We start from the raw sequence: 21,949 nt of genomic DNA, 5'->3' as shown, positions 1-21,949 counted from the left end.
CTGGGACGCTGTGCTGCTGCTGGTGGAGCTTGGGATCAGGCACTGACAGTGGCATCTGGATAGTCTTGTGAGGCCTCAAGAGGGACTAGAGCCAATGACTACTTTCAAAACCTGCAGAGGAGCTCAGAAAACCTATCAGTGTTTAAGTAGTTCATACTTTAGAAGTTCAGAAGTGCAGCAACGAAGAAATCTCTGATGTCTATATACTACTCTGAAGGCATAACAAATTGCAGTTTGCTCATACCACAAAGCTGGTCTAGACAAAGAGCCAGAATTGAGTGCAGCACAGGTGTATGTATACAAGCAGTAATGAAACCTCAGTAGTATCAGCAGATGTCTGGGTTTGCATCCAAGTTGGACATGGGGTCAGTCTTCAGACCTGTGAGTATCCAGCTGGAGTAGGTCAAGTAGCTCAATGCACTCACTTTGCCTACTTGCTGTATATGGATAAAACCTGAATAGCATGTAATTAGCCTTGACTCAGAGCTTCAGAAAGACTTAGACTTCCCCCATTGTCCCAGATCGCACACACATCTGCTTTATTCTTCTAGTCTTGGCTTCTTTTCTTGTTTTCACATCTCTAAAGTACTTATTGCAAGAGTTAGAAAAAATAAAAAGTTGTACAGTCAAATTAATCAAGCACAAATATGCATTAATGCCCTATTTTTAACATGTTAATTATAGTCACGTTGTATTCACAAATGTTATGTTTAGAACTGCTGATGAACAGAAGGACTAGTTTACACTTCAAATACTTTCAAATTTCACTAACCAAATGAAGGAGAATATAAAAATTCTAGTTCACTTTATGCAGCTAATCGTAACATAATTAAAATTTGAAAACTGCATTATTGTTTATCTAATAAGGGGAAGCAGCTTGTACTACGTTTCACTGATAATTACATTCCTAAGTACTGGTCTGTATTTACTTTTTCTGTTGTTTCCTTCCTATATTCCACTTGCAGTGTGAAGACAGTGGCTACAAAAGCTTATGGTAATTGAACTGATTGTAACCTGAGTGAAATTGGATTCCTAGAGAATAAGAGGTGTGACCACTGCTAATAGAGCAGGTGAAGATTAAACAACATGGAAAACATTTGTTTGTGAAATTAAAGAGGGACCTAAATGACACAGTATTTGTTTTTACATTTCTTTAGTGCGTGTCTCAGTTCGTTCATGCTAATATGATAATTAGTTTAGAAATTAGTTTATGCATTAGTTTAGAAAATTGAACAATAAATTTTGGGATGTATGTTGTGATGTTATATTAATCTTTTGCCTTAAATAATGGTACTTACAGGAATATTACTGAATATTAGGGGTTCTCAAAGCCTCTGCTGAGAAGACCACAAAAGTCTTAACTTTCTTATCACAGGAGGAAGCAGTGGGAGGTGTTGGCAGAGGATACTTAAGTGGGAAGAATTGGGTACTGGGTAAAGACTGGTGTTTGTTGGTTTTTTTTTTTTGCAACTGGTTGAAAATGTGATACAGCAAGTGCTTTGGTTGTTTCCTCCCTTTATTTTCAGGATATTGTGGAGAGCTTAGCAAGTAGAAGCCCAGGGATTTTAGTTCAGGCAGCCCAGAGATTACAGAAGCAGAGGAGGAACGAAGTGCGCTTTGCCGTCTCTGCCACCATCACTTTAGCCACCAGCTGTGGACAAGCCATATGGATCTTTCTGCTTAAGCTGTTACTATTTTGATTTAGTTATGTCGTAGGTGTCACCCATATTTCTTGTGTGCATTAAAGCAGTTTGTTGTAGACTATTTAACAGGTAATCAACCTTAGTATATCTTTATACAACCTATTTAAATTAAAGGCTTGATGTTGCTCTCTTAAGCAGAAAGTTCACAATTTCAGTATAGGTTTTTGTTAATTTTTCTGTTCTATAATTTTCCCAAATCATTGGATCGCTTCTGGGGGTCGACAGCAAACAGCGGTGTCTATTTAATGAATGATAGCACACTGAGATGGAGGGAAGGATCTTTGGTAATTTGCTTAGCTAGGACACAGTGGTATTTAGCTAGTTTCATAGTCTATATTCATATTATTCTATGGCATCAATAGTCAACAGTTGAGATATCAAAATGAACAAAACTCCCTTGTTTTGGATGTATTACGCCCGCAATAAGACTTGTCAGAAATTTGGAAGTCAGTGCAATTCCTTCAAGTACTGCTCTTAAAAAACAATTGTTCTTCTGACTCAAATGCGGGAGGTTGTTAGACATTGTTGATACCTTGACTGTAACATAATAATGGGAATAATAAAAAGAGAGCTTGCAACAGTGCTGTTACCTGACATCAGAAATATAGGACTGGGTCATTTATATGGTCATATAAAGTGAAGTCCCAGCAGAGAACTGAATAGGAATTGTTGGTTATTAAAATGGCTGTGGTGGCAGAATGATCAGGATTACACTGCCTGTGTTGCTTGTGAGGCCGCCTCAGTAAATCAGCTTGCCTTTGCTGCTGTTGATGGCAAGGCTGTGCTAGGGGAACACTTCATACCAAGAGAGTTGTTCTCTCCTGTCTCTGAAGAAGAAGCAATAAGGCATCACATGGGGCTGGAGGTGGAGAGAGGAAGTAGCTCAGGTTTACTTCAGTTTGGGTTCAGGATTTCACTTTAGGAAGTATAGTAGGGTGGGGATATTCATCTGTACTATTTTACCACTTCGAGTAGCATTTTGCCTTCTTTGCTTTGGTAGCCCTGTTCAGTTGTCTTCCAATTAGTTTTGTTTTCAGAAAAATAATTTACAGAATTTAATGTTTCCAATTTTTAGTGGAAAGAGCTGTAACAACAAAAGTAACTCTGGAAGCAGACAACAACTAGAATTGGAGTTAATGTAATTGATATAATATATAATATAATTGAAGAGCAATATCTACTGAGAAAGCTCCCTCTTTTTTCTTTTATCTTGAAAGTCTGTTATTTAAAAAAACGTTTGAATGATGATGTTTAAGTAGATTCAGTTTTTATATTGTAATTAGACTGAACTCTTAAAGCTGTCAGGATTTTGTCTACCTTACATTATGCAGGTTTGGAAAAATCAACACCACTGAAACAGGCATTCTGGGAGTGTTACACTCCTAATGGGTCCCAATTGGGACTCCCCAATGGCAACCACAATATGCAGATGTCATTACTTCCTATCAAACTGAATGCAGAATTACTCTTCAGCAATTCTGGTTGTAGAAGAGCAAGACCAAATAAATTTTTGCTGTGCTGAGCTGCTGTGGTGCTGGTATTCATAGAACGAGTAAATGTGGCTCTTTCTTTTCTTTGAAGGAAGGAAATCAGACAGTCTTTTAAACAGTTGAAAACAAAAAGTTGCATGGTAATTGGGCAGTCAGTCTTAATAGAAGGGCCTTGTCTAGCAGTGTGAGCCATGAAGGAATTCTGGTAAATGAAACTGGTAGAACAGGTGACTACTGCCTGTCCCCCTACAGAGTTACATTAGCAAATATGAAAGTGAAATCTGTGAAGCTGAAGGAATCAGTTGATTGATGCGTTCCGAGCACTCTGTTAATAATGTTTGGTGCTAAAATGTGTTGAAACACAGAGACGGAAGTCTTTTTCCAGCATTTGTGATTATTTTCATTGATTATTTTCTCACTGTAGTTCTCCCACCTCTGAACGCTGTATGAGTGTTTGTTTCTTCTTCAAAGGAGTGGTGTTCATAGTGAGTTCTCCATGTCAAGTATAGTGTTTCTAACAAGTTCCTTGTAAGTGCAACTGATAATCCGGCCCTAATGTCCGCATCTTCTTTGTTTAAGGACAGATCAATTTGTGTTTCATAATTGGAAGTAGATTTGTCTTCTGTGCTATGCACAAAGCACGTGTTCAAAGATTTAATGTGAAGTTAACTTCAATATTCCTTACCAAATGTAGTCATTAACATTCGAAGCAGAGTGGCCAAGAGTCTGAACTGTTGGTGACTGTTTTATCCATGTAGAACTAAAACCTTTGAACATTTCCTTTGAACATCTTATTCTTTGATCAGGGGCACAAGTAGTTGTGGAAATTTACATGCGTCCAGGTGTTCTGTGCTTACATTACAAAGCAACAAGGGACTGTGACAGGTTTGGTTAAGTATTTAAGGCTTGGAGTGAGCATCAAAGCCAAATCCTTGAGGGTATGTCTTCCTGCTTAAGCATCTGCAAAGTGTGATTTCTGTTGTTGTATAGAGAACAAATAAGAGCAAAGGAAAATGGATACTTAATGTTTGAGGTGTACAGAGCCCATTTATTTCATGTGGATTGCAGCGCGTGATTTTGAGAAGGATGACATTTAGTTATGTCTGTTTGATGCAGAATCTCTGTCTTCTGTATTCACAGCTTTATTGATGTTGATGGAAGTAGGACAAAGTGCACTTACTGAGGGTTTCTCTGGATTTGTAAATTCACCCAAGATGCTTGGGAGAGATTGTACAAAGGATGATTCTGTTTTATGTCACACCCCCCCCCAAAAAAAAAAAGAAGAAAAAAAAAAGAGTATGTGGCTGTTTTTATTTTTGGTCAGCATACACTGTAGTATGTATTGGCATCCAGCTGCCCAAGTGCCAAGACTGAGCATCTTTCAGAAGGGTGCTGCTGCTATGGAGGTAAGGGGAAAAGTTAGGTAATAGGAACCAGCCCATGGAAGAGATCGCTTTGCCCTGGTCTTCTGTTATGAACCACGTTTGTCTGAACAGGTCCTGGAAACATCTGAAGCCACTCTCAAGTCGAGCGTTATGTGTAAACAGTTACACAAATGGAAGCATGAGCTGAAGGGGGCTCAGTGGTGGACAAAACAAAATGGAAGGGTCTGAACTGAACAGAAAGACACAGGAAATCCCTATGTCTCTACATACTAATGCTGCTATTTGAAGGGGAGGAGAGAGAGGAAACAAAATGGCATACAGATCACCCAGAGCTTTTGAACTTTTGAGTAAGGAGCCTTATGTAGGGTCAGCATCAGTGTGAGACTTATAGTTGATGTGTGGAGGAAGGGAGAAAGAAGTGATTGTCTTATATTTAGTGTATTGGAGTGGTTTCTGAGGAGCTCCTTCCTGATGTTGTGCCTACCTCTTCCTATGTTCTGAATCACAGAACATAGCTGTCTCTGCTTTTCTCCTAACCTTCTGGAACCAGGGGCTTGGCCAAGCTGGTCTCATAGGCAATTTATGTAATGCAGTCCTTCTACCTCCCAGATGTCCTTCCTGTTAGTCAGTATAGCTAAGAATCCCAAAGTCCAACTGTTTCCTTTTAGAGGCTACTTGATGAATTTCCAAGACTGTGTAGGACTTGCTAAACTGTAGATACTTTCGCTTTGCAGAAGGTCAGTGTTTATCAGCGGCTTTACTGAAAAATGACTGCCATTCCTGATACGTTGCTTCCGCGTAATCCTAGTCACTTTTAATCAAAACTAGCTCTAGACACTTAAAAGTGCAGTGCTAATGTACTGAAGAGTATTGTTCCACTTGAGTAACTTGTCTTAGTCACTGTTTCTCCAAAAGATTCTGAGATTTATATCCCAACCGAGAGTTTAGAAGTGTCATGCTTGAAGTCCCTTGCAGTGGAAAAGTGCACATAACAAGAACATAAGGAACAGTTAGCAGTAGAACTGAGTTAAAATCGATTGTTCAAATTTAGTCCTTGTCATCTGTGGATGACAGTCCTGGCAGCCTCCTGATGAGAGGGGATTGAGGGGAAAAATGGCACATCGTTTTTGTAGATTTGTAAAGCAAAAGGAGAAGCCTGGTATATACCTTTATACATTATAGGTACTGTAATGGCAAGCTTCCTCCACTAAAGTCTGTAGGATCTCAATTCACTGTTTGGGCAGGTATATGGAGAATGCATCCCAAACGTGGAAAGTACCTCCCTTTCTTGTTCACCATGTTTAACTCTCTGTGTAAAAGCTTACAGACTTCAGCTGCTTGAGTTTTGTAGTTAGCATTCTCTGTGTACTTCGTCAGAACTGAGGCAGCCTTCGTTTCAGTCTGTAGATCAGATGTGTATCATACTGCAATGTAGTTATACTGCTTATATATTCTGCTTGTACAGAAGATGAATGCAGGCATGAATACAGCTTTAACAAATAATCTTTGGAAATAAAATGCCCACAGTGGGATCCTATTGTGAGCATTTGTACAGTGTTGTGGTGCTCTCTCTAAAGCTGTTGTGACAGAATATATTAAAAAAAATGCAAACTCAGAATAAATAATCAGGTTTTTTGAACTTAAAGAATAGCATGAAAATTGGATTGACTTGTTGCATAGCTTCATTGTAAACATGAAATATGCACAATAGTTCTTAGACACTTAAAAAAAATGTATTTTCATGCCTTTCCTCAGGTCTCCTTCATACAGAAATTGCTTCTGCTATTTCAGGCTCTATTTGCAACATGCCCGTTCTTTGAAGTTGTCTTCAAATCTTAGGTCTTGTTGTGTTTTAATCATTTTTCCATGGCCGTGCTGCAGGCAGTTACAATCAAGATACTTAACTGCTTTTCTGACCTTTCTTACATTCTGTCAGCCTAATAGCTATCTTTCTTTACATGATGTGGGGGAAAAAAAGATGGAACTAGGATTAGATTTTTATTATAATCCTATTTAGATGGAGCCCTCTGGTTTGTGTTGGAAAGCAGTAAGAAATAGTGATGAACTTGTAGGGCATTTTTGCCATTTATATTTGTCAGTCAGCAGGGAAGTAACCCAAATGTTGAGTTATGTAGAGCATTGTTAATATAGACCTGTCTGAACAGTGCATGTATTTGAGAGCATAATTAATAAATAAGGTGATGTGGCCAGAGAGAAGCAATCTGGGTCAATAGGGGTTGTGTGTCTCTTGTTTTGCAACTGTTCTTGCTTCACGTTCACATAAGAAGAAGAGCCTGTTGGCTGTGCAGCAGTCCCTTGGAGCAGTGCAACAACTTCTGTGTAAGTGAGAGAGATGCTAAAACAAAGGAGATAGCAGTGCTCTTGGAAAAAGTGGGTCTGAGATGCACGTGTCAGAGATGCACGTGGACTGGAAGCTGAAACACTCCCTCCTTCCATCAGAAAGCAAATTCTGCTATCGCCCCTGTTCTCATTCTCAATTTGGAAGAGACAGTAGACAGAGAAAGACGTGGGGATAGAGCCTAGGAGAGGGACTGCAGTCCTGCTTTTTATATTATTATTTTTTCCTTCCCAGTTCATTGCAGGACACATGCTAGTATGTAATGGCAGTCTGTCTTTGACTAATTCTTCTTCTGTCTTTTTGGTGAATAAAAAAGTGGTTTTGATTGCCGCAAAGCTAAAGCATCTATTACTGTGCTCTTATTCTTTTAATCACTTATAATTGGGGAATAGAGTACTTCTGCTTACAGACTCATCATTATGCAGTTACTCTTTAAATAGTGTGACTTAAATATACTCACTCATTTTATTTGGTCTCCTCAAGAAAAATGAACAACCTGTTTAGAATAATTAGTTTTCTAAAAATAAATTACTTGAGTTGGCTTTCCATACTGTAGTTACTGTACAGTATGAGACAAGGGAGAAGTGAATGTCAAATGCTCTCATTACCTTAAAGTTAGGGATGTTCCACAGGTGACAGTTGAGATGTTAATACTTATTAAGATTGCATTTATGAGGGCTGCTCTGAAAGTTATGCCTCCTACTTTATTCTGTAGGTCCGTGATGTCAGAGACAGATGTTTGTGGTATGGCAGTAGAGGTTGAAACTTTCCACAATATCCCATTACATTTTATTGCTGTTTGTCAAACAGCAGCAGAGGGGCAGTCTGACAAAATGGTGTCCTACATAGAAGTGCGTATGAAGCAAAGGAGTGGCATTGAATTCCTCTGTGCCAAAAAAAATGACACCTACTGACATTCATTGACTTGGCAGTGGGTTGTGCATTTCAGCAGTGGTGACAGTGGGTCACCTCTGCTGGTGAAGAGTGTGGCATGCAGTCTCTTGTTCATCGCTGGCAAAAATGCATAGCTAATGTTGTGACTGTTAAAAAAGAGTGTTTTGTAGCTGAGAATTTGCTTTATCAAATAGTATTATTGTGCTCTTTGTAGCTATTGTAGTTTCTGTGTAAGTTAATAAGAGGCATTACTTTTGGAGCGACCTACATATTTATGGGGATGCTGGGACAAAGCTGTCTCGTATTCCACAACCATAAGGCATACTGTTTTCTACAGCTGAGATCTCTTACGTAAATAGATTGGGAAAATGGTTGCTTTCTTAATCCTTAAATGGAAATCTGAATGAGAAGTGCTTTAATATTTGTATTTGCGTAAGATACTTTCTTCTGATTATTTAATACTTTTGTATTGACATAATTGTTTAATGTGCTTATTTTCTGCTTTTGGAAGAAATTACAGAAACGGTGGCTTATAGTTTTGCTATTTTTCAACATGCTTTGAAATACTTAACAAGAAGTTAAGAAGGCAGAATGTATACTTGCACTGTATTTCCATTTTTGGACGTTTCTTGTGTGAAAGCCTGCAGCTATTGCCTGACATTATTACTTGGGAGGAAGATATACAGAGATGTGATGCTCACCTTTCTCCTTGCCCTTTCACACTTGTATTCATGCAGTGCTTTTATGTTTATTTATGTTACAAAATTTTTCAAAGATGATGTCTGTTGATTTTTGCTGTAGTAAGCAGACAGAGAATGAAAACTGCAGACTGGAAAGGGAGCAACAAGTTTGATGGTACCTTCCATGATTTTCTTTAGACTTACTTAAACTAGGTAATATGTGATGTCAACATCTTTTATTTTTCTTAAGAAGTGTTGCGAGTGTCTGATCCTCCATTATGAAGGAAAAAACTCATGATCGTATAGGTAGGATTAGAAAAAACCCTCACACCTGTTCATTGATCTACAAGAACTACATTGGAAGACTCTTTGTAAAGCTTTGTAGAAAAGCTTTTCTTGAAACTTGATTGTGCTGGGAAGGTTAGGAGCTTCAGATGGGCTTGGGTTTTGTCATCTTTCATGCTGGTCTTTGTGCAACCCAGTGTTTATGCAAGTGCATTTGAGTTACTTGGCGTTAATTTTCAAAATGTTGTTTAGTTAAATAGTGAAATTGCAAAAACATACACAGTTTTCTCAGAAATGAATTCAAAGTGCCTTAATCAGCTCCAGTGCTTCCTAGAGTTCATAATTTTCATCATTTTCTAAGCTGTGGGGTGGTCAACTCATCAAAGGGGTGGAATGCCATCCAGAGGGACCTAGAGAGGCTTGAGTGGGCCCAGGTGAACGGGAGGAGGTTCAACAAATCCAATGCAAGATCTTGCACTTGGATTGAGGCAATCCTCAGTACCGGTACAAACTGGGAGATGAAACGATTGAGCACTGCCCTGCTGAAAAAGACCTGGGAGTAATGGTGGATGGCAGGCTAGACGTGAGCCAGCAATGTGCCCTTGTAGCCCCAAAAGCCAACTGTATCCTCTGCTGCTTTGAAAGAAGCGTGGCCAGCAGGGTGAGTGAGGTGATCCTGCCCCTCTACTCTGCATCTGCATCCAGATGTGGAGTCCTCAGTACAGGAGAGACATGAACCTATTGGAGCACATCCAGAGGAGGGCCAGAAAAATGATCTGTGGAAAAGAACATCACCTCACAAGGGGAAATGGCTTCAAGCTTGAAGAGGGTAGATTTAGGTTGGGTATAAAGAAGAAGTATTTCATAGTGAGAGTGGTGAAGCATTGCAGCAAGCTGTCCAGAGGAATGGTTGATGTCTCGTCCCTGATGACTTTCAGGATGATGCTGGATCAGACCCTGGGCAACCTGATCTAGCTGTGGTGTCCCTATTCACTACAGGGAAGTTGTACTAGATGGCCTTCAGAAGTCCCTTTTGACTAAGGATTCTGTGATTTTCATGAAAAAAAAAACAACACTGTGCCCTTTTACAAGAGTGGTAGCGTTGGTTTTCCCTTGTTTTCAGTTTTCCAGCTTCTACTTTCTAAACCTCAGAATAGCTCTCAAGTTCTTTGTAGCTGCTGTAAAACTGGAGATTTTGTGGACCTGGAATCCTATAGAGCTATAGAAGCAGCATAAAAAAAGAAGCATGTTATCTGGGAGAAGGGACTTCGTGTATGTATTACAGGTTCTTTTATTATTGCTTGGATAGACTGATACCAGCAGTTGTCAGGACTTTCCTCTGTGTATTGCAGCTTTATTAGATTCTTCCTCAGAATCTGTCCCACATCAAAATTAATCTCCTTTCATATTTAGTTTTCATTTGGATCTGGATATGAAAGATGAGTAAAAACCAACATTACACTGATTACACTTATACCATTACACCAATATGATTTGTAAAAAGAAACATGGCAGTGTGCTCATATTTCATAATGGCAATCTTTATCTTCTGATCTTTTTACTGCAATGGATTTATACGTTTATAATACCATAAGCTATTTGAGTTTCTGATGTATCTTGTTGGACATTTAATGTTGAAGATCAGCTTTTTTTTCCTGGAGTTGCTGCCATCTTAGCGCCCCTCAGCTTTGTACATTTGAGGAATAAGCCTGGCTTTGCTCTGTTTATTAAGCTGAAGTAAGTAAGCCTGCATGTATGAATATTGTTCTGGTTATTAGTCTCCCGTAGCTCTATGAGAAATCTAAGAATTTTCTTCTTTGTGGCTGTAGGTGTTTTTTTTCTCTTCGGTTAGGTAGAAAGATATGCTACGGAGTGGTGTTTTGCTCTTCTTCTTTATGATCCGTAATTGTTAGTACCAATTAGCCCAATTTCTTTGGTTGTGTTCTCAGGAATGAAAACAAGATGTAACAAGTTATATTCTAAACCTGGAAGTAGGCATCCACACAAACATCACGTTGTTTTATAAAATAAATACATGGTTGATCCAATGCTGGGTAATGTCACCAGTGTCTTGGCCTGAGCATCATGTGTTCCCGAATCAAACACAGCTTTGAATAATTTCATCTAATATCCACTTTTCTGTTCTTGTTGGTCGCTCCTTTGTGTTACTTTTTAGTACTGATCATTGGGGTTATTTTGTCATGTTCCTTTTGGGATTAGTGACCTCCAGGTTAATATTTGTTTCTTTCCTCAGGTCATGCTCAAAGGTTGCCTTATTTCCCCTTTCCTTGCAGTCAAAAGCTATAAAGACTGCTATAACCAATTTGTCTCTGGCAAGGTCACAGTGTCAAAGGGGGTCTGTATGGATATGTCTACAGTTTTATGGGTGTTCGGAGGTTTTTTAAATGTCTTTCTGGAGTAATGTAGGATGCTGTATTTCCAGTAGGTTGAATGCCAGGAAAGGAAGAGGCAAGTATCAGAATGAACATTGCGTGATTTGTAAGTTTTGCTGCTGTATAATAGTGAAAATCTTCTAAGTCTTTTGATCTAAGTTTTCTGTCTGTTCTGACAGGAACAGACTATCACAAGTTCCTCTTATTAGATTTACAGACTCATTAAGTAGACTGTGCAGACTCATGTCTGTTGTAACTAGTATAATTTAATTTCATCAATAGTATTACTATATGCTTTTTGATGTGGTGAGCAATGATAATGCAGCATGTTTGAACTACAATGGATATTTTTATTATTTGATTTTCATTACAGCATATTTTCCCTTTTTTGCTTTTGAAGAGATTAGCTACTCTTATTTTAGTGTATTCCAGAATGTCTCAGGCTCTAGGCTTACCCTTTGGGCTTAATTATGAATGCATGTCATGTTTGCAATTACATTAAACATAAGCAACAAACTGTTACATGAGTTAAGCTGGGCAGTAGCCAACTTCCTTTCAGAGAGAAGTAAAGTCAAGCAGATAAGGGTTGAAAATTAATCTAGATATTTTCTTACCAAAACTGGAGTCTATACTTCATTGTGTTGGACTTCTAAAAAAACTGCACTCTTGATTACAGGAGTTAGGAGCAATAAATAATTGATGTCCCTTTACAGCAATAAAATCATGTATTAATTCAGTGTAGAAGATGGGAATTGTTAGTTAACTATTGTAACATTTTGTTTAAATACCATGAGAAAGGAAAATAAAACTTCATCAGAAAGCCCATTCCTTGTAATGAATTTCTGTACTGACCACTTGATTTTGAATGATCTGGCTCTTTAAGTGAGGTTCATTTGCTTGAATGATGGAAAAAAAAAACCAACAAACAACCCATCACTGGCCTTTTGTTATCAATGCTTACTGAAGTCAAGGGTGTTTATCATGCACATTCTTATTAGTTCCCAATGGGATTATTCTAAACCTGTGTGTGTTTTGTGTTAAACAAAGAAAAAGAAAAGCTGAAAGTCCATTTTTGTGGAACCTTAGATTGCACGTGTTGGCAGGAGAGTCATAGAAACAAGGTGGTCTGCGGAAAGAGTAATTATTTTGGCTGAAAACTTCATAAAACATACCAGGTGAATTTCAAATTAGCATTATTGTAAGTTGGTAAGAATGTCAAATACATATAGACTGCAGCTTGGTATGTTGAGAAAAATTGCAGTAAACCTGAATAAAATTTGGAGGATATTTTTTCAGTTCCCTTTTCAGTAATGGTAGATGTCTAGATAACAAGTAAAGATGTGATGAGAAGTTGGATGTAATTGGCAGAATAATTTGTACTGAATTATAGTCACTTTATGATAGACAGAGAAAATAACGAGGTAGGTAATACTGATTTTTAAAGATTTCATTACCTTTTATAGAGTTATGGAAAACAAAACGATGGCTTTTCAAATGTGTGGATCAATATGCTGCTGGAGGGATCTGTTACCAACCATCAAATGATAGTACAGAGCAGAAGAGTGACTTTAAGTACCTCTGTAATTCACGGTTAATAAAATGGTGGTGTTATAGGGGAACGTCAATACAAGAGACATTTAGTGGAAGTTCTCTGCAGTTGAATATAAAACAAAATATTGTTTCCAGAAGATAGAGAATAATTTGCTAAAGCAAAAAAATGTGACGTTGAATTTATGGTAAGTCATTTCTGGAGGATGGATGAAGTTGAACTAACCACTGATCTGGAAACTGACACCAAGGAACCAGTAATCCTGACCTGATTGTATTTGGTATAGGCAAATAAGACAAGTCCAGTCACAAGTTTCTACCAAAAGGGCTGATTTTCCAGAACTGAAGAAAACTGTATTTGAAATTGACTGGGAAGAAAATATGGACGAAGGATACAATGTCATAAACTCAGGAGTAGAAAGAGGTGGAAAAATATGAATATTGATTTATGAAAAAAAAAAAAGGCAAGAATGCTGACTAATTCTGTATTTTAAACTGTGTGCCACAGGATGTAATAATGTAGATGCATAAATTTTTCATATTTTCAGATCTTTTAGTAGCAAGGGAAAGTGGTGATAAATCATGCAGTTATGAACAAGAACTTCTGTTATTTCTGTTCTACCCGTGCTGGAACAGGAGATGGAGTAAACCTACAGAAAATTGTTGCTGTTACATATTGGTGTGTTGAAGAGACATTTATCACTCAAAAGGTCGTATCTTAGTATCATTTAGTACCTGTCTTTAAAAACCTCACTGCTTTCAAGGGGAAAAAATTGCAAATGCAAAGCTGTTTCCTTAGGGCTTTTATGGCCCTCCCACGTTAAAGCCTGTATCTTTGCTATGGTCTAGGAGATTGCATTAGCACAAAAACAAGTAATTGCTAGTATTTTAGATGTAGAATCAACACAGTTTGTCCAGCTATGAACAAGTGCAGACTAGTGAATTTTTGCTGTGTCAAACTAAGGTAGAACTAAATTTGCCAAGAGCAACTCGGAGTAACTGTGCAGTGTAGCTCTGCAGATGTAATGTCTGCAAATGTCTTCCAGATAAATGACTTACAGTCCCAGCAATTAGATTCTGTAGTCTGGAGTCAGAAGCACAGCATGGCCTGTTCTCATATAGGCCTTTTGTGTTCTATTCTTGTCTATTCCTCAAAATTGGAAAGATACGGATTTGATGGGTAGAATGTTTGATGGATGAGGAACTGGTTGAGAGATCACACCCAGAGAGTGGTGGCTCAATGTCCAAATGGGAGTTGATGACAAGTGGTGTCCCTTGGGGGTTGATACAGGGACTGGTACTCTCCAACATCTTAATCAGTGACACTGACAGTCGGATTGACTGCACCCTCAGCAAAGTTTGCGGATGATGCCAAGCTGTGTGGTATGGTCAACATGCCTGAGGGATGGGATGCCATTCAGAGAGACCTCAAGCTTGAGCCATGGGCCAAGGAAAACTTCACAAGGTTCAACAAAGCCAACTGCAACGTCTTGCACCTGAGTCATGAAAATCCCTGCTATCAGTACAAGCTGTGAGAAAGCAAGACTTCCTGAAAAGGACTTGGGGGTACCGGTAGCTAGTAAGCTGGACAAGAGCCAGTGATGTGCTCTCACAGCCCAGAAAGCCAACTCTATCCTGGGCTGCATCAGAAGAAGCATGGCCAGCAGGGAGAGGGAGGTGATCCTGCTCCTCTACTGTATGCTGGTGCGATGTCACCTGGAGCACTGCATCCAGATGTGGAGTCCTCAGAACAGGAGAGACATGGACCTGTTGGAGTGTGTCCACAGGAGGGCTACAGAAATGATCCAAGGGATGGAACACCTCTACTGTGGGGACAGACTGAGAAAGCTGGGGCTGTTTAGCCTGGAGAAGGCTGTGAGGTGATCTGATAGCAGCCTTTCAGTAGCTATAGGAGGATAAGAAAAAAGGGGACAGCTTCTGTAGCTGGGCCTGTTGTAACAGGACAAGGGGAAACATTTTTGAACTAGGAGATATTTAGATTAATTATAATAAATAAATAAATAAATTTTTTACAGTAAGAATGGTGAGGCACTGGAACGGGCTGCCCAGAGAAGTGGTGGCTGCTCCATCCTTGTAAATCATAGAATCATAGAATCACAAGGTTGGAAACAGCCTATAAGATCATCCAGTCCAACCGTCTCCTCATCACCATTACCACCACAAGCACTAAACCACATCTCGCAGCTCCTCATCCAGGCGCCTCTTGAACACTGCCTGGGACGGCGACTCCACCACCTCCCTGGGCAGCCATTCCAGTGCCTGACCACTCTCTGAGAGAAAAAGTTCTTCCTTATGTCTAATGTAAACCTCCTCTGGTACAACTTGTGGCCATTTCCTCGAGTCCTGTTTGTTGCCTGGGAGAAGAGGCCAAACCCCTCCTCACCACAACCTCCCTTCAGGAAGTTGTAGAGTGCAGTGAGGTCTCCCCTGAGCCTCCTCTTCTCCACACTGAACAATCCCAGCTCCCTCAGCCGCTCCTCATAAGACTTGTGCTCCAGACCCCTCACCAGTTTCGTTGCCCTTCTCTGGACACGCTCCAGGGCCTCAATGTCTTTCCTGTAGTGAGGGGCCCAAAACTGAACACAGTACTCGAGGTGCGGCCTCACCAGTGCTGAGTACAGGGGGATGATCACCTCCCTGCTCCTGCTGGCCACACTATTTTTAATGCAGGACAGGATGCCGTTGGCCCTCTTGGCCACCTGGGCACACTGTCAGCTCATGTTCAGCCGAGCATCAACCAACACCCCCAGGTCTTTCTCTTCTTCACACTCATCCAGCCACTCATCCCCAAGCCTGTAACGCTGCATGGGGTTGTTGTGCCCAAAGTGCAGGATCTGGCACTCGGTCTTGTTGAACCTCATCCCATTCACCTCAGCCCAGCAGTCCAGCCTGTCTAAATCCCTCTGAAGGGCCTCCCTTCCCTCAGGCAGATCAACACCATCTCCCAGCTCTGTGTCGTCTGCAAACTTAGTGACAGTACACTGAATCCCCTCATCTAGGTCATCAATAAAGATATTAAACAAGATGGGCCCCTTTACTGACCTCCTGGGGAAACCACTTGAAGCGGGTTGCCAGCTGGACTTAACTCCATTCACCACTACCTGCTGGGCACAGCCCTGTAGCCAGTTCCTTACCCAAAGAAGGGTAGACCTGTTCAGACCACGGGCAGCCAGTTTCCCCAGAAGAAGCCTGTGAGGGTCTGTGTCAAAGGCTTTGCTGAAGTCTAGGTAGACTACATCAACAGCCTTTCCCTCATCTACCAGACTGGTTACCCACTCATAGAAGGAGATGAGGTTGGTCAAGCACAATCTGCCTTTTACGAACCTGTGCTGGCTGAGCGTGATCCCCTGGACACTGCGCACATGCTGTGCAATCTCATCCAAGATGATTTGCTCCATAACCTTCCCTTGTACTGAGGTCAGTCTAACAGGGCTATAGTTTTCCAGATCCTCCTTACAGCCCTTGTTGAAGATGGGAGTCACATCAGCAAGCCTCCAATCCTCAGGGACCTCACCAGATAACCAGGAGTGTTGATGGCCGAGAGGGGCTCAGCAATCACCCCTGGCAGTTCCCTCAGCATCCAAAATGTTCATGGTCAGACTAGATGGCACTCCAAGCAATCTGATCTAGCTGTAGGTGTCCCTGTTCATTGCAGGGGAGCTGGATTAGATGGCCTTTAAGAGGGTCCCTTCCAATTCAGAAGATTCTATGATTCTGTGATATTTTCTGTAGTGACAGGAACCTTTGCTTTGGCTGGCTAACACAGACCTCCTCCTTAAATAAGATGCCAAAACCCTTCACTGGGAGAATTAAAAAATGATAAGGGTCTGCTTCTAAGATGTTAGTGACAGCCCTGATGAGGGTAATGTAGGATGTCCAGTATGACAGAGAGGTTACAAACTACAGTGTGAGTTTCTTGAAAAGACAGAAGATATCTTTCCTGTGGTTTTGCAAAGTGCAGTCAGCTATTAAAAGAGGGTAACCACTAATCCTTTTCAGCACCAGCTGTTTATGCTGTTTTGATATGCTGTTTTTGCTATCTTTTGTTCAAATAATCTGTTAGCACATAACTACCAACACTGATTTTTCTGATCCTTTCCCGCCTCCAAAATTGATGTGGGGGGAGAATGCATATATTCTTTTTGTGAAATTTGATAAAACTTGCTTCAATCAGAGAAGCTGCAAGAAATGTCACCAATCATTATTTCCAAGTGATCCAGTAAATCAATGCAGTGCTTGATTCACCTCATGCTTATTTTAAACCTTGCTTGTCCTCAGCATATTGGTGCATTGTATGCCCTTACGTGTTCTTATCATAATGTAACCCAAACTGAAGGGGACCCACAGGGAACACTGAGTCCAACTCCTAGCTGCACACAGGACTACCCAAAATGACTACTCTGTTTGTAAATTAGTAAAAGGTCTCCCTTTCTTTCAGCAAGAAGGAAGAAAACCTTTTCCAAATGGCTTTTCTTTTTCCTTTCTCTCTAGCTAGATTATCTTAGGATGCAAGTTTAATAAAGTAATTTTGGTCAACCGTGTATGCCAAAGGCAGATGCAGTACATATATATGAAGAAAATATATGAAGAAAAGAACCTCTTTTGTTTTCTGTACTAAATTCTTTGTGCAACAACTTCAGATTTCTTTGAGGAAACAAATTAGAAAAAATTCTCAGCAGACTGTCCTAATTTTTCTTTAGTCTTGGTTGCAAGGTGTGAGGTTCAACTTGAGCTTGCTTTATTACCCTAAACAAATAATAGGCTATGTTCAGAAACACTGAATCTGTTAGTTGAAATTAAAATAACGTAAACATAGATTCATCTCTGAAATTAGTAGGTCCAAGATACTACAGCTGATGGGAATTGGGGTTGATTCCATCAGATGTAAACTTAGCCACGAACTCCTCACTATCTATTTATCCTCTGTGTCTCACAGTTCAGTTCTGTTTTTAAGGTTACGTCTTTGTTCCTTTGCTGGAAGGTTCAGTTGAGAAAGCAGTCCTCCTGAAGAAAGCATTAGTAGTATTCCATTCTTTCTTCATTTGTAGTGATCTATAGTGATGGTTATTAATACTGTTGTTTCATTGGTGGAGCAGGCGATTCGTTTCCCTTCGCACTTTCCCTGATCCCAATTGCAAGGGCTTGGGAAATGTTTCATTTATTTCTATGGCAATTCAGTGGCAATGAGAGAAGTGGGTCTTTGATGCTTACCTATTTATACAGGTAAACATAATGTAGGGAGATAAGTGTTATCTTCATATTAAATGAGCCTTAAAACCTTGATGATTGGATGCAGTCGACTGCTACCTTCTGCAGATTCACTGTGTGATGAATCAGTGCTTCATACTTTCAGCAGATCTGAATATGCACAGGTAACAGACAACTTGAATGTGCTTCAGTAGTTAAATCATTATTTTTCTTGTCGTGCATTGAACGTTTATTGCAGGTATTTACGGAAAATGCTTATGACCCTCTCCTTCCCCCTTACCCCCCCTTCTCTCAAGGTGAATGAATGAATGTGTGCACAAACTTTTGTAACATGATGCATGGCATGGCAAGTTCCATGTAGCTAAGAGCATGAGAAGCTGAATCGGATGCCATTTTACCCAATGTGGAATAGTTCAGGAGGTCTGCAATTTGGAAATGTCAGCTACTGTGTAACGGTTTCAAATACCTTAGAAAATACTTATAGATGGCTTCCAGTCATTATACTTTGAAATGAGATTACTACTGCGCACCTAAATGAGATGCTTATTTCAGTCTCTGAGCAGCTTAATTTTAAGACAGCAAAGGTCAGGGAGACTCTACTAATAATCTAATAACAATTGAGTGCATGTTTCTGGGAGATTTAGCTACATTAGAGCCCTGTTGCTGAGAGCAGGATGAATTAGTTATTACTTAACGGGCATAACCTGAGGCAATCTCAGCCTTCTAATGTGACTAATACAATGTCATGGGGTAGCCAAAGGCACCGAATGCTTGGACAGCTGTTCTAGAAGCTCAGAGCACAATCACTCTGACTCTGAGAAGATTTTTCTATGTCCCACCTAATAAGGACGCTTTAAAGTTGGCAGTGAGGTGCTCCATGTTGTGCTTTTAGCTAGAAAGCATCAGACCATGATTCTAAAGAGGAGTTGGGTGTTTAATCTGTCTATTCAAGTGTAAAAAAAATCTATTTTTTGCACGTATGATGAGTCTTAAGGTAGCCTGAATCATTTTGAAGCTTGCCCCCCTCTGAAATTATATATTACTATAATCACATTGTACAGTGATTGTAACTGCACTTCATGGTGCACAAATTGCAGGCACTAAGTAATTGAATAGAATTTTTCTAATATTGATAGCAAAATGTTCTGACTGTGATACCTAACAGCAGTTTTCGTGGTACGCTGAATGGACGCTTAAGTCTCAAGACCAGAAGCTTATTTACAGTTTAATTAAAGTAAATGCACTTTAATAGTGATATTATTAGTATTCAGTATCTTTGGGAATGTACAGGCAATTAATCTTCATATTTCCTACAGGAATAAATGATAATTTGGGCATGACTAATTTAATGCAGTAGTTCTAAATGTGATTTTGAAAATTTATTTATATGATTTCAAAGACACTTTGCATTTATTTTCTGGTAATCTAATGAAGTCTCTTTTTAAAAAGGAAACTTCTAGTTTTCTGTGAGTATATCCATCTCTTAAGTTGGAGATGAAAATCCATATGTCAGAAGGAAGAAGAAGCAGTCTTGCCATTGGAACTTGCTTTCTCCTCTGCCCTCCCCAGAGGTATGGAGCTGTGTGAGATGAGTGTAAGCCCTCTGAAAGGAGATAGTTGTGCTCTCACTCGATGCCTCTAACATTCACTGCACCTCTTTGCATAACAGTTAAACTCACCAGCCTGGAAAGAAACTAGGCTAATGAAATAAATTAAATTTCCTTCTGGTTAGTGAGTTGAATCCACCCATGAAAAGATGTGAGATGCTAGAGCTGATGCCAGTGGTTTGAATGTGCAGGGAAAGAGGCAAATTGTTGTTTCTTAACCAATAGTGAGCTGCTAGGTTAGCTGGTAGTTGTGAAATTGTCTTCTTAGTCTGGGTCAGTGTTGCCAAAACATTTATGTGTGAAGATTGACACTCTCCAAAAGCAATATCCAGTTGTTCATATTGGTGTTGTCTGAAGTATAAATCCTGTTTGAGGAAGCAATTGGAGAAAGTAGGAAGATTGGATGAAGAAGAGCTATGAGGAGTCACTGCAGTCACTGGAATACATTTGTCCTGTGTCTTCCCTTTTTCAGGTATCATGACTTCTGTCTTTCCAGTCATTAATCTCTTTGAGGTTTTGAGATCTTGGAGACATCATCATTATTGGTTTGGGCAGGAAAAGGAAGAGCTGAGTTCTATCAGCAAACTCAACTTGAGAATAACATGAGATTGTGTGTGGAGTGAAAAAAACATACCTTATATTGAGTTCTTAGGAGAGATAACCAGAAAACCTGTGACCTAATCTAGGTGTTCCTGCTCCAGCAGAGGGATTGGACTAGATGATCTTTTGAGGTCCCTTCCAATTCCTGACATTCTGTGAAAACTGTTATAAGTCTTTAAAGGAACATGGATGGCTGAGAATGTGATAGAGCTTCTTGATGAATTTAACTTGGATGTTTTTTGTCAAACAGCTTTTGGCGGTGTCGCCTTGCACAGGCATTGAAGGCCTTTTTATGGATGGGTTTATGACTGGTTAAAGACAGTGGGCAAAGAACATGAGCTACATTTTTATACTATCAAGAGATTATGAACAGTATCTAGCAGGAATCTCGTGGAATGTGCACTGTTTAAACATATTCCCGATTCTGGAAAAGTGATGAATAATGAAAAGATGTAATTCTGTCTAATTAAAGCATTAAATTAAAACCAAAGAATTACAGAAGAATCTCATGATACTCAGCAACAATGAAATTGTAGCAATAAATTTAGAGTAGTGCATCAGGGATAAAACTATTGCTTCTTACACAGTGATGGGCTGTAAATTATCCATTAGCACTCAGAAAATAAGTCTGGAAATAATTGTGATAGGAGTCTGAAAACTCTGATAGTGTGCTTAGTGCCAGTCGGAACAACATTAAAAGTGATTAGGAGAAGAGGAGAAAACAAAATAGAAAGTGTTCTGTAAATGTATTATGCACTTTCATCTTGTGTAGGAAGCAGCTCCTGTACCAGGGGAGATTAAGGGCTCTCCAGTTTATGAAAGAGATGATTGAGGAGAAATTGATTGAGGTGCATAAAGAATGGCTTGGAGGAGGTAAATGATGGCTGATTTTTTGCCTTTTCCTCAAAGCACTGAGTTTGGGGAGATCAAGTGAGATGAACAAGAAGCATCTGTAAAATAAATTAATGAAAAGACTTTTCATACTGTGCAGACTTTTCATACTGTGCATAATTATTATGTGGAGCTCTTGTAAAGGTGAAACACATGTTCACCAAACAGATTACGCAGTGTGAGTAAATCAAAGATTGATAAACACAATGATGTGCATGCATTCTTCAGCTTGATAACTCTTTAAAATAGAGATTGCTGAAAATTGAGACATTTGATTACGCATTTTCCCTTTTTTTTTTTTATGCCATTTTTTTCAACAACCCCTATCAGCTGCTGTTAGAGAGAAAGGGTTGGTTAAACTGACACTTGGTCTCACCCAGTACATCTGGTTTTATAGATAGGATAACACTTAACCAGAAGTGGTACATGCATGGTAATGATCATCTAAAATAGACTCCTGACTGCACTTACTCAAAATAGATGGAACTGTATGTATCTCTGGTTGGTCCTCAGTACAAACGGATAGGTTTTTATGATCTACAGTTGGAGAAATAGCAAGATGTCCATTGTATAAGGTGTGCATATAGAAAGTTTTGATCCTTATGAATAGGGGCCTGGGTTATTAGAAATCAGTAAAAAGGAAGAGCAGTGTTAGAGCCTGTATTTCATTAGTAGATTTACAGCTCAATTGACTGTTGACAGGGTAGATTTTGCAGTTTAGTAATGTTTTTTAAACATAGTGCCATGTTTTTCTATTTCAACTTTCAGGTTGGAAGAAAAGCATTTAGGAGACTACAGTTCAGTGGGAATCAAAGTCTGTGGGTTAGAAATCAAAGGGTTGTTGGGAAACTTGCCAGAACTTGAGAAGCAGATTTTCCTTAATAT

The 21,949-nt window shown here is 39.6% G+C and overlaps 1 protein-coding gene across 1 annotated transcript in view; it reads left to right on the top strand.

The window, feature by feature from the left end:
- The window catches only part of HS6ST3 (heparan sulfate 6-O-sulfotransferase 3), a 278,502-nt gene that overhangs the window by 80,991 nt on the left and 175,562 nt on the right, over nt 1–21,949 (top strand). The gene's annotated exons all lie outside the window — the stretch shown is intronic.

The sequence above is a fragment of the Tympanuchus pallidicinctus genome, unplaced genomic scaffold, assembly GCF_026119805.1.
Source record: "Tympanuchus pallidicinctus isolate F22 unplaced genomic scaffold, pur_lepc_1.0 scaffold6, whole genome shotgun sequence".
Taxonomy (NCBI): Eukaryota; Metazoa; Chordata; class Aves; order Galliformes; family Phasianidae; genus Tympanuchus; species Tympanuchus pallidicinctus.
This window is presented reverse-complemented; position numbering and strand designations above follow the sequence as displayed.